The following is an 11,735-nucleotide window of genomic DNA, read 5'->3' on the forward strand; positions in this document are numbered from 1 at the left end:
AAAAGAATAAACAGAGACAAAAGGATAGGGACGGGACCTGCACCAGTGGGAGGGAGCTGTGAAGGAGGAAAGGTTTCCATACACTAGGAAGCCCCTTCGCGGGCAGAGACTGCGAGTGGCGGAGGGGGGAAGCTGCGGAGCCGCGGAGGACAGCACAGTAACAGGAGTGCAGGGGGCAAAGCAGAGAGATTCCCGCACAGAGGATCGGTGTCGACCGGCACTCACCAGTCCGAGAGGCTTGTCTGCTCACCCGCAGGGGCGGGCGGGGCCTGCAGCTGAGGCTCGGGCTTCAGTCGGAGCGCCGGGAGAGGACTGGGGTTGGCGGCGTGAACACAGCCTGCAGGGAGTTAAGGCGCCACAGCTGGCCGGGAGCGAGTCCGGAGAAAAGTCTGGAGCTGCCGAAGAGGCAAGAGACTTTTTCTTCCCTCTTTGTTTCCTGGTCCGCGAGGAGAGGGGATTAAGAACGCTGCTTAAAGGAGCTCCAGAGGCGGGCGCGAGCCGCGGCTAAAAGCGCGGACCCCAGAGACAGGCATGAAACGCTAAGGCTGCCGCTACAGCCACCAAGAAGCCTGTGTGCGAGCACAAGTCACTATCCACACTCCCATTCCGGGGAGCCTGTGCAGCCCGCCACTGCCAGAGTCCCGTGATCCAGGGACAACTTCCCCGGGAGAACGCACGGCGCGCCTCAGGCTGGTGCAACATCACCCCGGCCGGTGCCTCACGCTGGTGCAACGTCACGCCGGCCTCTGCCGCCGCAGGCCCGCCCCGCACTCCATGCCCCTCCCTCCCCACGGCCTGAGTGAGCCAGAGACCCCGAATCAGCGGCTCCTTTAACCCCGTCCTCTCTGAGCGAAGAACAGACGCCCTCCAGCGACCTACACACAGAGGCGGGGCCAAATCCAAAGCTGAGCCCCGGGAGCTGTGAGAACAAAGAAGAGAAAGGGAAATCTCTCCCAGCAGCCTCAGAAGCAGCGGATTAAAGCTCCACAATCAACTTGATGTACCCTGCATCTGTGGAATACATGAATACACAATGACTCATCCCAAATTGAGGAGGTGAACTTTGAGAGCAAGATTTATGATTTTTTTCCCCTTTTCCTCTTTTTGTGAGTGTGTATGTGTATGCTTCTGTGTGAGATTTTGTCTGTATAGCTTTGCTTCCACCATTTGTCCTAGGGTTCTATTAGTCCGTTTTTTTTTCTCTTAATAATTATTTTTTTATTTTAATAACTTTATTATATTTTATCTTATTTTATTTTAGTTTACTTTATCTTCTTTCTTTCTTTTTTCCTTCCTTCCTTCCTTCCACCCTCCCTTCCTCCCCCCCTCCCTCCTTTCTTTCTTTCTACTTCTACTAATTCTTTCTACTTTTTCCCCCTTTTCTTCTGAGCCGTGTGGATGAAAGGCTCTTGGTGCTGCAGCCAGAAGTCAGTGCTGTGCCTCTGAGGTAGGAGAGCCAACTTCAGGACACTGGTCCACAAGAGACCTCCCAGCTCCACATATCAAATGGCGAAAATCTCCCAGAGATCTCCATCTCAACAGCAGCACCCAGCTTCACTCAACCACCAGCAAGCTACAGTGCCAGACATCCTATGCCAAACAACTAGCAAGACAGGAACACAACCCCACCCATTAGCAGAGAGGCTGCCCAAAGTCATAATAAGTCCACAGACACCCCAAAACACACCACCAGACATGGACCTACCCACCAGAAAGACAAGATCCAGCCTCATCCACCGGAACACAGGCACTAGTCCCCTCCACCAGGAAGCCTACACAACCCACTGAACCAACCTTAGCCACTGGGGACAGACACCAAAAACAACGGGAACTACGAACCTGCAGCCTGCAAAAAGGAGACCCCAAACACAGTAAGTTAAGCAAAATGAGAAGACAGAGAAACACACAGCAGATGAAGGAGCAAGATAAAAACCCACCAGACCTAACAAATGAAGAGGAAATAGGCATTCTACCTGAAAAAGAATTCAGAATAATGATAGTAAAGATGATTCAAAATCTTGGAAATAGAACAGACAAAATGCAAGAAACATTTAACAAGGACCTAGAAGAACTAAAGATGAAACAAACAATGATGAACAACACAGTAAATGAAATGAAAAATACTCTAGATGGGATCAATAGCAGAATAACTGAGGCAGAAGAACGGATAAGTGACCTGGAAGATAAAATAGTGGAAATAACTACTGCAGGGCAGAATAAAGAAAAAAGAATGAAAAGAACTGAGGACAGTCTCAGACACCTCTGGGACAACATTAAACGCACCAACATTCGAATTATAGGGGTTCCAGAAGAAGAAGAGAAAAAGAAAGGGACTGAGAAAATATTTGAAGAGATTATAGTTGAAGACTTCCCTAATATGGGAAAGGAAATAGTTAATCAAGTCCAGGATACACAGAGAGTCCCATACAGGATAAATCCAAGGAGAAACACGCCTAGACACATATTAATCAAACTGTCAAAAATTAAATACAAAGAAAACATATTAAAAGCAGCAAGGGAAAAGCAACAAATAACACAAAAGGGAATCCCCATAAGGTTAACAGCTGATCTTTTAGCAGAAACTCTGCAAGCCAGAAGGGAGTGGCAGGACATATTGAAAGTGTTGAAGGAGAAAAACCTGCAACCAAGATTACTCTACCCAGCAAGGATCTCATTCAGATTTGATGGAGAAATTAAAACCTTTACAGACAAGCAAAATCTGAGAGAGTTCACCACCACCAAACCAGCTCTACAACAACTTCTAAAGGAACTTCTCTAGGCAAGAAACACAAGAGAAGGAAAAGACCTACAACAACGAACCCAAAACAATTACAAAAATGGGAATAGGAACATACATATCGATAATTACCTTAAATGTAAATGGACTAAATGCTCCCACCAAAAGACACAGATTGGCTGAATGGATACAAAAACAAGACCCATATATTTGCTGTCTACAAGAGACCCACTTCAGACCTAGAGACACATACAGACTGAAAGTAAGGGGATGGAAAAAGATATTTCATGCAAATGGAAACCAAAAGAAACCTGCAGTAGCAATTCTCATATCAGACAAAATAGACTTTAAAATAAAGACTATTAGAAGAGACAAAGAAGGACACTACATAATGATCAAGGGATTGATCCAAGAAGAAGATATAACAATTGTAACTCTTTATGCACCCAACATAGGAGAACCTCAATACATAAGGCAAATACTAACAGCCATAAAAGGGGAAATCAACAGTAACACATTCATAGTAGGGGACTTTAACACCCCACTTTCACCAATGGACAGATCATCCAAAATGAAAATAAATAAGGAAACACAAGCTTTAAATGATACATTAAACAAGATGGACTTAATTGATATTTATAGGACATTCCATCCCAAAACAACAGAATACACATTTTTCTCAAGTGCTCATGGAACATTCTCCAGGATAGATCATATCTTGGGTCACAAATCAAGCCTTGGTAAATTTAAGAAAATTGAAATTGTATCAAGTATCTTTTCCGACCACAACGCTATGAGACTAGATATCAATTACAGGAAAAGATCTGTAAAAAAATACAAACACATGGAGGCTAAACAATACACTACTTAATAACCAAGTGATCACTGAAGAAATCAAAGAGGAAATTAAAAAATACCTACAAACAAGTGACAATGGAGACATGACGACCCAAAATCTATGGGATGCAGCAAAAGCAGTTCTAAGAGGGAAGTTTACAACAATACAATCCTACCTTAAGAAACAGGAAACATCTCGAATAAACAACCTAACCATGCACCTAAAGCAATTAGAGAAAGAAGAACAAAAAAACCCCAAAGTTAGCAGAAGGAAAGAAATCATAAAGATCAGATCAGAAATAAATGAAAAAGAAATGAAGGAAATGATAGCAAAGATCAATAAAACTAAAAGCTGGTTCTTTGAGAAGATAAACAAAATTGATAAACCATTAGCCAGACTCATCAAGAAAAAAAGGGAGCAGACTCAAATCAATAGAATTAGAAATGAAAAAGGAGAAGTAACAACTGACACTGCAGAAATACAAAAGATCATGAGAGATTACTACAAGCAACTCTATGCCAATAAAATGGACAACCTGGAAGAAATGCACAAATTCTTAGAAAGGCACAACTTGCCAAGACTGAATCAGGAAGTAATAGAAAATATGATCAGACCAATCACAAGCACTGAAATTGAAACTGTGATTAAAAATCATCCAACAAACAAAAGCCCAGGACCAGGTGGCGTCACAGGCGAATTCTATCAAACATTTAGAGAAGAGCTAACACCTATCCTTCTCAAACTCTTCCAAAATATAGCAGAGGGAGGAACACTCCCAAACACATTCTATGAGGCCACCATCACCCTGATACCAAAACCAGACAAGATGTCAAAAAGAAAGAAAACTACAGGCCAATATCACTGATGAACATAGATGCAAAAATCCTCAACAAAATACTAGCAAACAGAATCCAACAGCACATTAAACGGATCATACACCATGATCAAGTGGGGTTTATTCCAGGAATGCAAGGATTCTTCAATACACGCAAATCAATCAGCGTGCTATACCATATTAACAAATTGAAGGAGAAAAACCATATGATCATCTCAATAGATGCAGAGAAAGCTTTCGACAAAATTCAACACCAATTTATGATAAAAACCCTGCAGAAAGTAGGCATAGAGGGAACTTTCCTCAACATAATAAAGGCCATATATGACACACTCAGAGCCAACATTGTCCTCAATGGTGAAAAACTGAAAGAATTTCCACTAAGATCAGGAACAAGACAAGGTTGCTCACTCTCACCACTCTTATTCAACATAGTTTTGGAAGTTTTAGCCACAGCAATCAGAGAAGAAAAGGAAATAAAAGGAATCCAAATCGGAAAAGAAGAAGTAAAGCTGTCACTGTTTGCAGATGACATGATACTATACATAGAGAATCCTAAAGATGCTACCAGAAAACTACTAGAGCTAATCAATGAATTTGGTAAAGTAGCAGGATACAAAATTAATGCACAGAAATCTCTGGCATTCCTATACACTAATGATGAAAAATCTGAAAGTGAAATCAAGAACACACTCCCATTTACCATTGCAACAAAAAGAATAAAACATCTAGGAATAAACCTACCTAAGGAGACAAAAGACCTGTATGCAGAAAATTATAAGACACTGATGAAAGAAATTAAAGATGATACAAATAGATGGAGAGATATACCATGTTCTTGGATTGGAAGAATCAACATTGTGAAAATGACTCTACTACCCAAAGCAATCTACAGATTCAATGCAATCCCTATCAAACTACCACTGGCATTTTTCACAGAACTAGAACAAAAAATTTCACAATTTATATGGAAACACAAAAGACCCCGCATAGCCAAAGCAATCTTGAGAACAAAAAACAGAGGTGGAGGAATCAGGCTTCCTGACTTCAGACTATACTACAAAGATACAGTAATCAAGACAGTATGGTACTGGCACAAAAACAGAAAGATCAATGGAACAGGATAGAAAGCCCAGAGATAAACCCATGCACATATGGTCACCTTATCTTTGATAAAGGAGATAGGAATGTACAGTGGAGAAAAGACAGCCTCTTCAATAAGTGGTGCTGGGAAAACTGGGCAGGTACATGTAAAAGTATGAGATTAGATCACTCCCTAACACCATACACAAAAATAAGCTCAAAATGGATTAAAGACCTAAATGTAAGGCCAGAAACTATCAAACTCTTAGAGGAAAACATAGGCAGAACACTCTATGACATAAATCACAGCAAGATCCTTTCTGACCCACCTCCTAGAGAAATGGAAATAAAAATAAACAAATGAGACCTAATGAAACTTCAAAGCTTTTGCACAGCAAAGGAAACCATAGACAAGACCAAAAGACAACCCTCAGAATGGGAGAAAATATTTGCAAATGAAGCAACTGACAAAGGATTAATTTCCAAAATTTACAAGCAGCTCATGCAGCTCAATAACAAAAAAACAAACAACCCAATCCAAAAATGGGCAGAAGACCTAAATAGACATTTCTCCAAAGAAGATATACAGACTGCCAACAAACACATGAAAGAATGCTCAACATCATTAATCATTAGAGAAATGCAAATCAAAACTACAGTGAGATATCATCTCACACCAGTCAGAATGGCCATCAACAAAAAATCTAGAAACAATAAATGCTGGGAGGGTGTGGAGAAAAGGGAACACTCTTACACTGCTGGTGGGAATGTGAATTGGTTCAGCCACTATGGAGAACAGTATGGAGGTTCCTTACAAAACTACAAATAGAACTACCATATGACCCAGCAATCCCACTAATCCCTGAGAAAACCAAAATTCATACAGAGTCATGTACCAAAATGTTCATTGCAGCTCTATTTACAATAGCCAGGACATGGAAGCAACCTAAGTGTCCGTCAACGGATGAATGGATAAAGAAGATGTGGCACATATATACAATGGAATATTACTCAGCCATAAAAAGAAATGAAATTGAGCTATTTGTAATGAGGTGGATAGACCTCGAATCTGTCATACAGAGTGAAGTAAGTCAGAAAGAGAAAGACAAATACTGTATGCTAACACATATATATGGAATTTAAGGGGGGAAAATGTCATGAAGAACCTAGGGGTAAGACAGGAATAAAGACACAGACCTACTGGAGAACGGACTTGAGGATATGGGGAGGGGGAAGGGTGAGATGTGACAAAGCGAGAGAGAGGCATGGACATAAATACACTACCAAACGTAAGGTAGGTAGCTAATGGGAAGCAGCCCCATAGCACAGGGAGATCAGCTCGGTGCTTTGTGACCCCCTGGAGGGGTGGGATAGGGAGGGTGGGAGGGAGGGAGACGCAAGCGGGAAGAGATATGTGAACATATGTATATATATAACTGATTTATTTTGTTGTGAAGCAGAAACTAACATACTATTGTAAAGCAATTATACTCCAATAAAGATGTTAAAAAAAAAAGACTATTCAAAGCTGCATATCTTTGATTACTACTAAAGTAATAAGGTTAAACAATTTTTGCCTGTATTTATTGTCCAGTTATATTTCTAATTTTCGTAATTGCCTGTTTATTCTCTTCTTTTTTCTACTTCATATTAATCTATAAAATCTATTAATATTATAAATAATAGATTTATCCCTTTGATATGTATATTTACCCTTTAATTTCATCTGTGACATTATTTGAAAACAATTTATATTTTTATGCCATCTAATGTATCAGTTTTTTTCTGTCTTTGATGTCATGTTAAGGACACTCTCCTCACTATTACATCAACATTTACCTTATTCTTATTCTATTTTGGTTTCATTTTTGTGGTCTAATCTCTAATACATCTGGGACTATCTAGCTTTATGGTAAGGCTCTACCTTTACTTTTTCCAAATGATTAAATGGTTGTCCCAATATCATTTCTACTTTCCCCACTGATTTTTTAATAAATATCATTTATCTTAATTCCAAAAGAATATTAGTATATATCCTTATTTTAAAAGTCAAACAATCCAGACAAAGCAAAAATTCTGTTTGACCAAACCCTTATTCAATCTCCAGTTGCATTCTCTCATCAGAAATAACTGTTGCTATCAGCTTGATATGTGGAAACCCAGAGTATTTTTCATAGTAAAAATAGCTAACTTATGAGTGCTTACCACATGCCAGGCAATGCTCTAAGTGCTTTACATATATTAACTTGTATAATCGTCCCAACAGCCTACAAAGTAGATGCAACAGCTATTTTACCATTTTATGCAAAAGAAGAAACTGAGACAAGAAGTTGGAGGGGGCGGGGACTGAGGAACTTTCCCAGGGACACCCCAGTGGCAGAATCAGAATTTGAACCCCAGGGAATCCAGCTTCAGAATTAGCCAGAACATTAATCGATGTCCTGCTGTCTCACAATACACTTACCTGCACATCAGTGAAAAATACACAGCATTATTTACTTTTAAAAAGAGAGTTTGGGAATTTGATATGATACGACACATATTATGCTGCAACTTACTTTTTCCAAATGTCAACTTATCTGAGTTGTTTCTCCATATCAATTCATATAAATCAACTTCATTTTTTTTACCACTGCTATTCAGTATGATTTACCATAGTTTATTTAACCCTTCTATCATGTACGTGTATATTTTGGTTGTTTCCAGTCTTTTGTCATTGACAAGGCTGCAAAGAACAGCCATCTGAGCTTGATGTTCTCTAGAAGAGTATACTTTTGACTAGCTTTCTAATTTCTTCAATAGAAATTAACATATCTACATTTTCTATGACTTCTTGAGCTAAGTTTGGTAATTTGGTTTTCTTAAACAAAATTCATTTCATCTACTTTTTAAAAGTTATTAATATAAAGGAAGTATCTTATAAAACTTAATTCCCTCTGTATCTGTAGTTACTGCCCCTTATCTTATTCATGATGCTGTTTATTTATACTCTCTCTTTTTTCTTTATTACATTTGAAGATTTTATTGATCAATTCTAATGGCTTTGTTTTTCTTGTTTGTTTTATTAATGTCAGTTTTTATCTTTATTACTTTCTTCTACTTTCTAGAGCTCTGATAATTTTTTTGTTCTTTTTCTAGTATCCTGAATATTATGTTTGGTCCATTTGATTTCAATTTCCCTCATTTTCTAATGTGTGCATTTAAGTCCATAAATTTTCCTCTGATTGCTGCTTTGGCCACATCTCATAGGTTTTAATATTTAATGATCTGTGGCTTATTTCTAAATAGTTTGTAGCTTGCACTTTTTATTTCCTTATTAACACAAGAATTTTTATAAGTATTTTTATAGTTATGATCATAGGGATCTATTTCCTCTCTCCTTGAGTTGTTATTTCCTTATTTGGTCAGTTAATAAGCCTATATGATCTCTACTTTTTAGAAGTTGCTGAGATTTCCTGTGTCAAGAATTTTATCAATTTGTATGAGTGGTTTATACATGTTTGAAAAGATTGAGTATTAGATGTTTCTTAGTGCCAGGTTGTTCATTGTGCCAATTAAATTCTATTTTTAAAATAGTCATTTATTTAAAAAGTGTGCAATTTGTCCTCCTATGATTGCAGATTTGTTAGTTTGTCTTTGTTTTTCTATTTGTTTTTGTTTTATATTTTCCGAAGCTACATTTTTAAGGGCACAGGTACATAATTGTTACATCATCTTGGTGGATACTTTTAACAATATGAATCCCTGTGCATACTCTTTAATGTGTCCCCTCTGACTTAAATAAAATGGCACCTAAATTACATTGAAAAATTTTTGATACAGTTAGACTTATTTCTTAACTCTCTGCTTCTCTCCATTGATTTAACTTATTATTTGGGGGCCACTATCATCTTTTGTCCATTGTGGCTTTATAAATTAATGTATTGGATAGATAAATTATTGGTTGCTCTAGTATATTCATTCATCCATATTAACTTTAGATTTACTTTGTAAAATTCCCAAAAAATCCAATTAAAATTTTTTCTAGAATAGAATTATTTACAACCGATTTGGGGAGATCTCAATGTACTTAAGTCTTCCCACACAAGCCTCAGGAAAATTTTATTTCTTTCATATATGCCTGGCCCACTTCTTAATTACTTTCTTTTTTTCGGATATTTTCTATTTTGTGTCATCTATATAAATAAAATATTTTTCTTTCTCTTTTATCTCTGTTATTACTGTTTTTATTTTATATAGAACATCTTTTGATTTCTATTATGTGTTTTATAATTGGACATATTATTGAAAATGGTATTGGAATATTTCAGACAATGCTCTTAAGGTTTTTTAATACTGTCATAAAATAGCAATAATTTTTATTTGACCATTCCAATCTTTATTCCACAATTTTTTATTACTTTGACTATAATGTTCATTGTGTAACTATCTTAGACTTTGTTTGTTACTATAACAAGAATTCTTTTAAGTTTTCTATTTTGAGTATAGTATAGGCTGTCATTTTCAGATAGAGTATCTTTATCATGCAAACCAGGATTTCTCAAACTTGGCACTTTTGATATTTCAAGCAGGATAATTCTTTGGGGGGGTGGGGTGGGGGAATGAAGCTGTCCTGTGCATTGTAGGATGTTTAATAGCCTCCCTGACCTCTACCAAATAGATACTAGGAACACCAACCCCAAATCACAACTATTAAAAATGTATCCAGATGTTGTTAAATGTCCCCTTGATGGCAAAATTTTCCCTGGTTGAGAACTACTAGTGTAATGATTTATCCTTCTATTACTATTTTAATCATAACTTTCAGAAACACTGGATGTTGAACTTTATCAAATATCTTTTTGACATATGATTACATATTTTTCTCCAATGGCCTATGGATATGATAAATTTTTAATTACATATTTCCTAATTTGATCCATTCTTATAATACTAGAATAAGCCTTATTGGTCAAGGTATATTATTTTTTAATAGTGTTCTTCTCTCTGAAGATCATTTTGGCTATTTGGGGTCTTTTGTGGTTCCATGTGAATTTTAGAATTGTCTTTCTATTTCTGTAAAAAATGCCATTGAAATTTTTATAGAGACTGCATTGAATCTGTAAATCACTTTGGGTAGTATGGATATTTAAACAATATTATTTCTTCTAATCTATGAACATGGGATGTCTTTCCATTTATTTGTGTCTGCTTTAATTTTTTTCATCAGTATTTTATAGTTTTCAACAAGTTTTTCCTCTCCTTAGTTAAGTTTATTTCTAAATATTTTACCCTTTTTGGTGCAATTGTAAGTGGGATTGTTTTCTTAATTTCATTTTCAGAGAGTTCACTTTTAGTGTCTAGAAATGCAACTGATTTTTGTGAAAATAAATAAGGAAATACAAGTTTTAAATGATACATTAAACAAGATGGACTTAACTGATATTTATAGGACATTCCATCCAAAGACAACAGAATACACCTTCTTCTCAAGGGCTCATGGAACATTCTCCAGCAGAGACCATATCTTGGGTCACAAATCAAGCCTTGGTAAATTTAAGAAAATTGAAATCGTATCAAGTATCTTTTCCGACCACAACACTATGAGACTAGATATCAATTACAGGAAAAAAATCTGTAAAAATTACAAACACATGGAGGCTAAACAATACACTACTTAAAACCAAGAGCACTGAAGAAATCAAAGACGAAATCAAAAAATACCTAGAAACAAATGACAATGAAAACACAATGACCCAAAACCTATGGGATACAGCAAAGCAGTTCTAAGAGGGAAGTTTATAGCAATACAATACTACCTCAAGAAACAAGAAAAATCTCAAATAAACAACCTGACCTTACACCTAAAGCAATTAGAGAAAGATGAACAAAAAAACCCCAAAGTTAGCAGAAGGAAAGAAATCATAAAAATCAGATTAGTAACAAATGAAAAAGAAATGAAAGAAACGATAGCAAAGATCAATAAAACTAAAACCTGGTTCTTTGAGAAGATAAACAAAATTGATAAATCATGAGTCAGATTCATCAAGAAAAAAAGGGAGAAGACTCAAATCAATAGAATTAGAAATGAAAAAGGAGAAGTAACAACTGACACTGCAGAAATACAAAGGATCATAAGAGATTACTGCAAGCAACTATATGCCAATAAAATGGACAGCCTGGAAGAAATGGACAAATTCTTAGAAAAGCACAACTCTCTGAGACTGAACCAGGAAGAAATAGAAAACTATAAACAGACCAAT

The sequence above is a fragment of the Aethalodelphis obliquidens genome, unplaced genomic scaffold (genome assembly GCF_003676395.1).
Source record: "Aethalodelphis obliquidens isolate GAN/ISIS:26980383/991018 unplaced genomic scaffold, ASM367639v1 scaffold43, whole genome shotgun sequence".
NCBI classification, from domain to species: Eukaryota; Metazoa; Chordata; class Mammalia; order Artiodactyla; family Delphinidae; genus Aethalodelphis; species Aethalodelphis obliquidens.